At 44.9% G+C, this 11,073-nt stretch overlaps 1 protein-coding gene across 1 annotated transcript in view; it reads left to right on the top strand.

Moving 5' to 3' along the window:
* Positions 1-3,319: 3,319 nt before the first annotated feature.
* The window catches only part of ZBED4 (zinc finger BED-type containing 4), a 28,466-nt gene continuing 20,712 nt past the window's right edge, over positions 3,320-11,073 (top strand). The window contains exons 1-2 of the mRNA XM_038419273.2: positions 3,320-3,843; positions 10,302-10,378. The gene's annotated coding sequence lies outside the window, so the exon portion shown is untranslated. The remainder of the gene's footprint in view (positions 3,844-10,301; positions 10,379-11,073) is intronic.

The following is an 11,073-nucleotide window of genomic DNA, read 5'->3' as shown; positions in this document are numbered from 1 at the left end:
CTCCTCCAATGGCAGGGAAGCTCTCATTCTTGTGTCCTTGAGCTGCAGGGCTGGGGCAAGCTCATCACACAGTCCCATGAATTTGACTTTCCTCATCTGAAAGTTCTGCAGCCACTGCTCATCATCCCAGACGCGCATCACAATGTGATCCCATCTCTCAGTGCTTGATTCCCGAGCCCAAAAGTGGAGTTCCACTGTGTGATCAGCACCTCCGTGAATGCAACAAGCAATCTTGTGTTGTAGCTACTATGCGTGGTGAAATCCATGTCGCTCTCCTCTTGTCTTTATAGATTAAGGAATAACTCCACTGCCACTCGTAATGTGTTGGTCAGAGGGAGCAGCATCCTGGTCAACAGTTCGGGATCCATTCCTGCAGCCTGAAGAGACAGGGTGCGTAATACACACAGCGTTAAAAGATGGCGCCACATGCGGACGGAAGCACAGGGATTGCTGGGATGCAAAGCAATGTATCACAGGGCACTGGGACAGGACTCAGGATGCCCTGCAACCCCCTCCACCTTCCCACAACTCTTAGCAGCAGAAGAGAAAGAGGTGCTCTGTGGGATAGCTGCTCAGAGTGCACTGCTCCGAATACTGCTTCAGGTGCCGCAAGTGTGAACACACTAGTGTGCAGGCAGCTTATGGTGTGAACATACAACAGCGGTTTCTCTGCAGTGCTGAGTGGTGCTGTAACTCTTGGCGCTGTGACTGTGCCAGTGTAAACATGCCCTAAGATTGAGAAGACGTTTCTGATTAAAGGATGAGTTTTCTAAGTGTTCTGAAATCTGCATGCTTAGTTATATTGTCTTGAAATTTTCTAATAGGATTGCTGATATAAATTTGGGATCATTTGACCGAGAGGTTCCTGAGATAAAACCTCCCAGAAAAAACAGCTTTTCTTAAAATTCACAGTTTCTACAAACTTTTGTGTGCACATCTGGCTTCCAAAGATGTAATGTCTTAATGGAATGGAAAGGGATTGGTGACCTGGAATTGGTGGCGGGGAGGGTGTTATATGTTGCAGGAGATAGCTGCTGGGAATAAGGGTAGATCAAAGATAAGAGACATACACACACACACACACACGCACACCAGTCTTCTCTCACATGCTTAAAGTAACTCTGTCCAGCGTTTTGGGACATAGACCATGTCATCAGTTCCCCCCCCCCGACCCCCAGTGCCTCCCGCCCACTGGCAGCCCAGCCGATCAGTGCCTCCCCCTCCCTCCCCGCACCTCCCAATCAGCTATTTCCTGGTGTGCAGGAGGCTCTGGTGGGGGGGGGAGGGAAGAGTGAGGGCATGGCAGGCTCAGTGGAGGGGCTAGGAAGGGGTGGAGTGGGGGTACAGCCTGTGGCAGAGCCAGGGTTGAGCAGTGAGCACATTGGAAAGCTGGCACCTGTAGCTTCAGCCCCGGAATTGGTGCCTATACAAGGAGCCACATATTAACTACTGAAAAGCCGCATGTGGCTCCAGAGCCACAGTTTGGCCACCCCTGCACTAAACATTTCAAGCATAGCCATTATCTCTATTCCATCATAACAAAGCATCAGGTGTTGAGCATAGGCGCCAACTTCTCCTGGCACCGGTGGGTGCTCGACCCCCTTCCCCCCGCCCTGCCCCCATTCCAACCCATTCCCCAAAGTCCCCGCTCAAACTCCCTGCTCCTATTGGACTTCTTTCCTAAATCCCCACCCCGGCCCTGCCTCCTCCCCTGAGCATGCCACATTCCTGTTCTTCCCCCCTCCCTCCCACAGCTTGTTATGCTGTGAAACAGCTGTTTTGTGGCGGCAAGCACTGGGAGGAAAAGCGGGGACATGGCAAGCTTAGGCGAGGAGGCAGAGGCGAGCTGGGGCGGGGAGCTTGGCTTCTGGTGGGCAGAGCACCCACCAATTTTTCCCCGTGGGTGCTCCAGCCCCGGAGCATCCACAGAGTCGGCGCCTATGGTGTTGAGTGCATGCAATCTATTTGTAGACGTCCACAGATCTATGGTTAGTCCATAACTGTGTTCGCACAGCCTCTTCTCCCCACAGGCCTAAGTGAGCGAATACCTCCTGTGTACTCCAGGCAAGAGCATGTCTAGTAAGTGGAGCTGACATGGTCAGTTGCACACAACAAGGGAACGCTGCTAGATGAGCTGTCAAGATGTACAATCAAAAAAAGGAATTGCAAAAACACATGGAGGGCTTTAAGCAGGGGTTGGCTTTCAGCCTCTGTGAGCCTCGGCAGTGGAGTTTACAGTTGTGACCAGAGCGGTAATTGTCATGGAGTGGGACACATGCTGTGGAGGACTGTCAGGATCAACATAGGTCATGCAGTGCCTATATTTGCATTTGTCAATCTCAGTAGGTCGACCATAGTTCCACACTGTTCGGGGAGGTGATTTTACTGAGTTGCCATAATGGGATGGTTACATCAGCCAGAGACAAATTTGAGTGTAGATACATGCACAAAAAGTCAGCTTGAATTAACTACGATTTCCACTTCTTGAAATAAATCTGTTTATTGAGATTTAGCACCAGGGTTGAGGCAAAAACTTTTGTCATCTACACAGATACAGTATCATTTTTTAAATTATTATTTAACAATAACACCATACTGGACATGAGTTTTTTTCTACCCATGGTGATCTGTGAGCATAATTTTTATGCCACTATTTGGCACACTGGGGATTACATCCCAACACACATTATTAGGTCATATTCACTGTAAGTGAAAAGAGTAGTGTTATCATATCTGTAAATGAATAGTGAAACCTTAACTATGTTGGATAATATGCATATTTGGGGATGAATATATATGGTGAAGCTCTGTTTGGGGTGGGAGAGAGCGCTACCGGGGATCTGACCATGAACACAGGGCTTTGGCGAGAGCAAGTGATGAACATACTGCAGATTCAACCCTAACCTATGGATGTTTCAGAGTAGCAGCCGTGTTAGTCTGTATCCGCAAAAAGAAAAGGAGGACTTGTGGCACCTTAGAGACTAACACATGTATTCGAGCATAAGCTTTGGTGAGCTACAGCTCACTTCATCGGACGAAGCTCACGAAAGCTTATGCTCAAATAAATGTGTTAGTCTCTAAGGTGCCACAAGTCCTCCTGTTCTTTTAACCTACGCGTGGAGCTGAGCAGAGCGGGAGCCGCGCTAGGGACCGGATTTAAAGCTCCCGTGAGAAAACACCTGTGAGCGCTCCCTATGCCAGATGCCATGTGGGGAAGTTCCCCATCCCCGACGCTGCAGCGCTGCTCCGGACGGGTGTCGCCCTTTAGCAACCTCCACGCTTGCATGAGGCGGGGAGAGTCCTCCCCTTTCAGCGCAGCCAACGGGAGCCCCACCCAGGCCAGCTCCGTCAGGCGCCCACCGAAGCCCAGGAAACCCCGTAGGGACGGGGCGGCCGTGCGGTCGGTGCCAGTCCCTGCCAGCCAGGGACCTATTCTCACTCACCGCCCTCCTCTGCCAAGGGAGAGGGCGCGGCTATGCGCGGAGCCCAGTAACCGTTCAGCGCCCCGTACGCGCTCCCGCGGGAGCCAGAGCCCGAGGCTCCCGAGACGGCCATTTTGCAGCGCTTTGCCTGTACGACGACACGTTACGCGCCGTACGTGGCGCCGTTTAGTTTCGTGCCGCTGCGTGCCCCGGCCCCGCCCCCGCCCGTGGCGCCTGCGCGGTGTGCGCTGTGGCGGCCGAGCCGGGGGAGCCGATCAGCGTCGCGGCGGCGGCAGCTGGAGACAAAGCGCCCGACTAATGAATGGGACGGTCCTGCCTGACCCTTCCCTTTAACTCCTTCGGGCCCGGCCAGGCGGCGGTAACTGGTGGCCTCCCGCTTCCGCGGCGGCTGACCGGCGAGGTGAGTGGTCGCGCCGTGGCGCAGGGCGGGGGCTAGAGCGGGGCGATCCGGTTCTCCCGCTCCCCGGGCTCCTACGGCCCCCACCACTGGCTGGCTCTGCCTCAGCGGCGCCAGTTCCCGGGTGCCCGAGCCGCTGGCTCCCGGGGCTCCCCGCCGCCCTGTTCCGGTCAGGAGCGCCCACAGGGCAGCGCCGCCAGGCCGGGCAAGGGGCGTGCGGTGGCGAGGCACAGGAAGCGGGGGACTAGGCCCCTGGTGCTCGCTCGCTCCATTGTCTCTGAGGCCTGGGAGGGGGCTCCGTTGGGGTGGGGGGGTTCCCGGTACCGCTCCTTTGGGCGGGGCTCTCCCCAACCCCGGGGTGGGGGGCGCGGGTCTGACCTGCCCGGGGAGCTGCTGTGCTCTCTCCGCGGTATCCGGCAGGCTGGGTGGAGGGCTCCCGGCGAGCCCTCTCTGGAGGCCCGGGGCCCGCTTCGCATGCCTGGCAGCGCGCGGCTCGCATTGTCTCCGTCCGTCGCTGTCCGCCCCGTACAGCGCCAGGCCAGCCCGAGCCACTCTGCGCCCTCCCCGCCCAGAGGCCGCGGGAGGAACCGGGCCCTTCGCTTGGGGGCGGGAGGAAGAAGTGACCATGTGGCCGGCGTGAACCCGATCTAAGATGGCTAAGAGTGAATAAGAATAGCCCAGGACCCCGCTAGGCAGGCATTGCGGTCTGCAGAGCTGTGATTGCTGTGTCCAGCTTCGGGACGCATGCTGGGGTGTGGGCTTAACGAGTAATGGGGAACTCCCTGCCCAGCGTACTGCATCTAGGTGTAAATGTGTGTAACGTGCTGGCTGAGATGGAAAGTGTGTGCTCCAGAAGACACACCCCTGCCCCCATTTGTGTGCGCACAAGCTGAGATGGAAAGTGCGTCTGGACTCTCCTACCCAAACATACACTTTACAAACGAGACTCTAGACAGCAGGCCTAAACAATTGTTTTTGAAGTGGACACTGGATTTTAGAGGAAAGAACATTCATGGCTAGCATCAGCAATAATATGGACACCATCTCTACTCCTCCCTCCTTTGAGGGTCCCCAGTCCTCAGTTGGTATTCAGAGGGAACTGCCCTTGGTTTAAAGAGAGACGTGTCCGTCAAGTCTGCAGAATTTGACTGTCATCTATTCCAATGCACTTCTTAATATTAACTTTCCATTTCTTAACAACATCTTTAAAATACTTCAATGTTTACATGTTTTGGATCTTTATTATTTTTTTAAAATAGCACATTGTAATAGAGTAGCAAAGTTTCTTATTGCACACCAGTTCCATTATAATAGATGTGAGATATTTTGAAAAATATTGCATGCATGTGCACTAGATGACCTAAAATTGTGAAACTATTAAAGGTATGCAAGTTTAAATTATGAAAGGGTCCTGTTGGCAATTAACCTGTAAGTGTTTTTTTTAAAAGTTAAGTGTACGCATTTCTTGCTGGATTATGATGCATACAAAGGCCTGATTTTTTTTTCTCCTCCTTTCTCCTCCCCCCTCCCATCTTATTTATAAATTAGAAATAACAGGAATGTCAAATCTGTTCTTTCCTTGTTTTGCTAGAGGACTTATTGGGGACTTTACCTGTCATGCCTTAACTGAAGGGATATGTTTACTGAATCTTTAATGAAGATATCATTTCAGCCCCCATTAAAACAAACTTTTTAGGCTTCCCTTATGCATTGTTTTAAAAAAAGGAAAAGGGGACACAGTCCCTTACTTTTTCTTTAACAGTGACCTATAATTTGAAGGGTGTGTGTGGGGGGGAATCTGCATCTGAAGAAGTGGGTTTTTTACCCACAAAAGCTTATGCCCAAATAAATCTGTTAGCCTTTAAGGTGTCACTGGACTCCTCATTGTTTTTGTGGATACAGATTAACACAGCAACCCCTCTGATACTTGGAGAATCTCTGTCAGCTCCCTCTTTCCTGCCCCAAAAGTCATACCTATAACCATGAAAATCACCATTTCTTTCAAATATTGCAAGGGGGAGGGGAGGGAAGGGAAGGGATGTTATGATGGAAATGTAGAACTTTAAAGGTGGATGCAGAGGAAGAATGGAGCTTGTATATCTTTTTATTTGTTGCTTCATTATGATGGATAAAGAAGTCCTAAAAGACATTCTTCTCCCCCACCCCCGATTGATTTTAAGTTAGAGATAGGAGTCCTGTCTGGATTGGAAGACTGTTCGTGGCTACCACGGAGGGAGCAAGTCTAATTGACATAGTATTAGAGTCTGAGAACCATCTGCATTAGGGTTTCCAATATTGCTAACATCTCTGTAGCCAAATAGATGTTGGGAACAGTGGGAGTTTTTCTGTGAAAATTGCGTAATGTAAGCAAAACCTAAATTGAATGGAGAATTGTATGAAATTTTGGCCTCACAAAAGACTGTAAGTTGAGCAGTTCAGAGGGGAAAATTTGTTTAAAATTTACTGTTATTAAAAACACCTGTTTAACTTCAATTGCTGACACTTTGGATTAAGGAAGATTTTGTTAGACTCAACATCTTCAATTAGTGTGAGAGCTAAATATATAAAAATTTTTATACTGTGAAGTGAGACAACTGTCTACTTTGGAAAAACCCACTTGTTTTTACCGTTACCTTGTTCTCCCACCTTCTCCAGACTTGGTTCCCCCCCCCCCCCATCCACCTGCTCAATCTTGTCATAAATCGAGATTGCAAGCTATATGGGGTAGGAACAGTATTCTTGTTACTTGTCTGTATGGTACCTAGCAGAATGAGGTCCTGGACCACGATTAGGCTCTATAGGCAGTACTGAAATATAAATATTAATGTATATCTGAAGCATGAAGATATCATTTCAGCCCCCATTAAAACAAACTTTTTAGGCTTCCCTTATGCATTGTTTTAAAAAAAGGAAAAGGGGACAGTCCTCTAGGAAAACCAGAAAAGACCAGAGTTCACACTGCTGGTATTTATAAAATTAAAACAAAAAATAAAATGTCAGGGTCGCCTATAGAGAATGAGAGAATCTGAAAAGCCCACTTTATTATTATTATTATTATTATTATTTTATTTTTTAAAATTCAAATAGTCTTTAAGGGTGACTTGATGTTGCAATGCTGTAATGCATGGGATCCTCCAACCAGATTTTCTTAACTAGATACTACAGAAAAACCCATAAAAATGCTTAGATTGTTGGGAAATAGCTGATCCTCTTGCCGCAGTCCCTCAGCAGGCGTGTGTTAATCTCTCTCATTTTTCCATGACCTAACTGAAGACTACCTTTGGGAATCTGTTTCTGGGTAAGGAGGGGTTGGGACTGAGGGACATGAGCTCTCTGTAAATGTTCTGTCGTCTCTCCCTGAACACCATACTGCTTCATGCCCCACATCACAGTCAACACAAAAATGCCAGGGTAAGTCTACAAGGGTTGGGGGAAGAACTCATCGTTTCCATCTCCAGACCAGATAATTTCCATGTAGGGGAAAATTTTGGTTTTGAAGTTTTCTTTCATAATTAGAAATTTTCAATATCCCAAAAGAAACATACTTTGTTTTTGGGTTGCCACTGCAGAGTACATTGAAGGGAAATAAAGTAGACTTTCTTTACTTAATTGTATTCACTGATAATTGAGGCAACCAAAGAACTATAAATATTAGATCTTTTTTAGACTAAGGGGATTATTATGATCATTAAGTCTGATCTGCATATCACAAACCATAGAACTTCACCCCGTAGGTCAGATATCTTGGTGATGGGTAAGAGATAATAATTCAGGCACTGAGCCCAATAACTTTGTAGTATCAATATTTCTTTAAGTAGAGAGATTTCAAGAATATTGTTAGTACTGACATAGACTAGTGAAAACTGCTTTATATTTAAAACTCATCGGTCACTTTTGTAGACGTTTGGAAATACATTTTCTCTAACGAATGTGTCCTTTTCTGTTTGGCAAAATTGCCCTGCTTTCTGTGCCATTGCGGCTCTTTGTACCTGCATTTGTACCAGGATCATTATTGTCAGTAGAAATGTGCACAGTTGTGAGAATGTGTTAATTTCAGCTTCTGAACTAACAGGTGGCATGCATGCTGATTTTGATGACTCAAAAAGCTATTTATGTGGGTTTTTAAGTTGGAGGTTTTAAAATAAATTAGAACTAAAGGTGCCACCAGGTTACAACTAATTAAAAGTTAGATAAACTTTTGACTTAACCTATGTGATAGTATCCTTGTAATGCACTACTACAGTATTGGACAATTTATTATGTTGTGGCCATACCACATTAAAGTGACATAAGCAGTATAGGATAACATAATCTTGGCATTCTCCTTTTTTTATTTGTACCATATTTAATTTAAAAAAAAATAATAATTTGTCCTGAACTCTTAAAAGCTTAAAACCATGGTGTTTTTAAAAGGTGTTGATCTTTCTGAGATTCATAATGTAATAGTTTCTAGTGGAAGTTGGCACAATAAATGTTACAATATTACTACAGTTTTTATTAAACTAGGAAACAGTGCATTCTGTAAAATTGTATGATAAAATTTTTATTTTCCCAGTAATAATTTTAAGTAGAGTTGCAGTGTTCAGTGTTGCTGAACAAGGATTGATTATTCTGTTCAAATTTATAGAGTTATTCATTTTTATAGCTGACTAGAAGCTCATTGCATTTTGTCAAAAGAAACTATAGCTTTTCCAGACAGTGAAATATGTCTGCTTTTACTAGAGCTGTGCAAAATTCATTTGTGTATAATTTCAGCCCCCTAAAATTTCATTTTATTTGTTGGGTTGAATTGCAGTGAAAGCACAGATTTTGACTTATTAATACAAAAGCTATGTTTGCATAAATAATGTCTTCTCATAGGCAACAGATCAAGTCTGTGCTTGATTATTGACCTCTTTTCACTGGAAAATGGACATGGTTTTACATTTTAAGATTTGTGTCTAGTGATAATTCTCAAGTATTTTCTTTTTTGAATTTGTCACACAATGCAGAAAACCTTCAATTTCAAATAGTTTTGTTTTTTATTGTGAATATTTCATATACTAGTAACTACCCTGTAGATGGTGAGATACCATGGGATAGAGAATGGGAATGTGCCCATAGGGTACTTAACTCTCTCAACTTTCAATTTCAATATTTCATACTGATTCCCTCCATTACCTTGGGAAAGTCACCTAGCCCCTCCCCGGCTCAGTTTCTCAATATGTTGTTGTTGGAGTTTATTATAAATTTATTTTAAAGACATAACTCACTATTTTTGCAGAGTAGTTCTGATTATTGTAATTCTGTGGGGCTGAATTAGTCCACATGTCCCCCATCTCCTCCCCTCTGCACCTGCACACACACTGTACTGACTGCTCCTTACACCATGTGGATTCTGGAGAACCATGAAGGAGGAGGGGAGGGAAGGTGCCAAACTGTCTCCCCTCCACTGCAGAATCCAAGGATTTCTACATGGAAATATGAATGCAAGAGATGATACAGTTTGGAGTTCCTGACCAGCCTTAGGGGATATCTGTCAGTGGTATCATACCTTCTGCTTGGGTTGTACTTTCAGATGTAGGGGAGGCTGTGAAGCATTAGATGACCCTACAGGATAGCTCCTGTTGCTGGCTCAAGATATGTGGGACTAGAGGGACACAGCCTTTAAAATCTGCAGGCTTCCAGCCCAGCTCCTCTCACCAGGAGAGTCAGTTCTTTAAAAGATATATAAAGTGAATGTTAGCATTTTCCTCCTCCAGACTCTCAGTTCCTCCTGTGTATTTTCTTTTCAGAGGGAGTGATTTCTGGCCCCCTGTAATTATTCTCTGATTCCTACTTGTTAATTCAAAATACCTAGTTTTGGTGGAACAAATACAATGTATAGAACATGTTTTATATATGAGACTCAGTGTATGGTGATCATGTGCTATATTACATGTTGATTAATACAAGATTCTGTTGGGCTAGGAGCACTAGTGAAGCAGTATATTCAGTTTATGGAGGGAAGGAATAACTTGCTGTCAGATCTTCTGTCTGCAATGTAATAAATTGATAGGCTCTTTTGAGTGAACTGTTTCCAATGTGATGCAAGTCCCATGTGTGTGGAGAAATGCGTGGCATGCCTTGACTTCACTTTCAGGGAGAAATCAGTATTGCCAACCCGAAGCACCCAATAATAGTGTCAGGTTCCAAAAATGAGTTTGGGTTAAAACCATTAATTTTCTAAAAATTATAATGTTAGGCATGTTTGTCTTTACAAGGCTCACAGAATTCAAATTTTCCGGGTTTTGTCCACATCTGAGGCTGGAAATTTATCAATTGAAAGCTGAGACTCATGTGGTTATGACCCCAGGACCTGGGACTTAAAGCAAACAAATCCAAACTCAAAATACTGCAGGACTTGGGACAAAATCATGATAGTTGACAACACTGAAAATTTCTTATGTTTAAAATAACAAATGCTTTTTTCCCTCTCTCAGGTTGACTCCTCAGCATCAATTTGCATAGCGTGTACTGAACCTGAAATGAAGCCAATGGAACACAGTGGAGCAGATATGTAAGTCTCTGTCAATAAACTGTTGGACAACTCTCTTCTTTTTCCAGTTTGTACCTTTTTTCCCCTTCATTTAGAGCAACGCCAGCTGTTAAAGAAGGGACTTGAATCAGTGATCATGAAAGTGACTTAATTTGTGCAGCAATTAATAATTTAGTGTGGGGGGGGAATTGCATAAGTGCTTATAGAATTTAGAAACAAGTGTCTCATTTGTGCTCCTAAATCCCTTTGTTGCTTTTGAAATCAATACCCTTACTTGCCAAACTAGCTAAGGGTTTTTAGATCCTTATTCTGTGAAAACACAAGTGCTAGGCCTAAGGTTTCCCTCTGATCAGCAAGCACAGGTCATCAGAAGAGCAGGATATGCTTTATTTGTGCTCTATGGGTTTTTAAAAATTTTTTTAAACGGGCAATAATGTGGGGAAGAGCTGTTCATAATATATTAATGTAGCTTGACAATAAACACTATTTATTCTTGTGTAGGGTTTCAGAATGTGTTTTTTCTTTCATAAATCCAATTTAACTTAATTTTTAAAATGGATGCATTCATTGGATCATATAGACAGTGACAACAGATGGATGAAATATTTAAGGTAGGTAAAATGTTGAATCTGGAAACATTAATAGGCTCACTTAAACACTATAATAGCTTCAAATATTTTTCTCAAATTTACCAAAAGTTTGAAGAGAATGTAAGA

Source organism: Dermochelys coriacea, chromosome 1 (genome assembly GCF_009764565.3).
Source record: "Dermochelys coriacea isolate rDerCor1 chromosome 1, rDerCor1.pri.v4, whole genome shotgun sequence".
Lineage (NCBI taxonomy): Eukaryota > Metazoa > Chordata > Testudines > Dermochelyidae > Dermochelys > Dermochelys coriacea.
The sequence above is the reverse complement of the archived record's forward strand: the minus strand, read 5'-3'. Positions and strand labels throughout refer to the sequence as shown.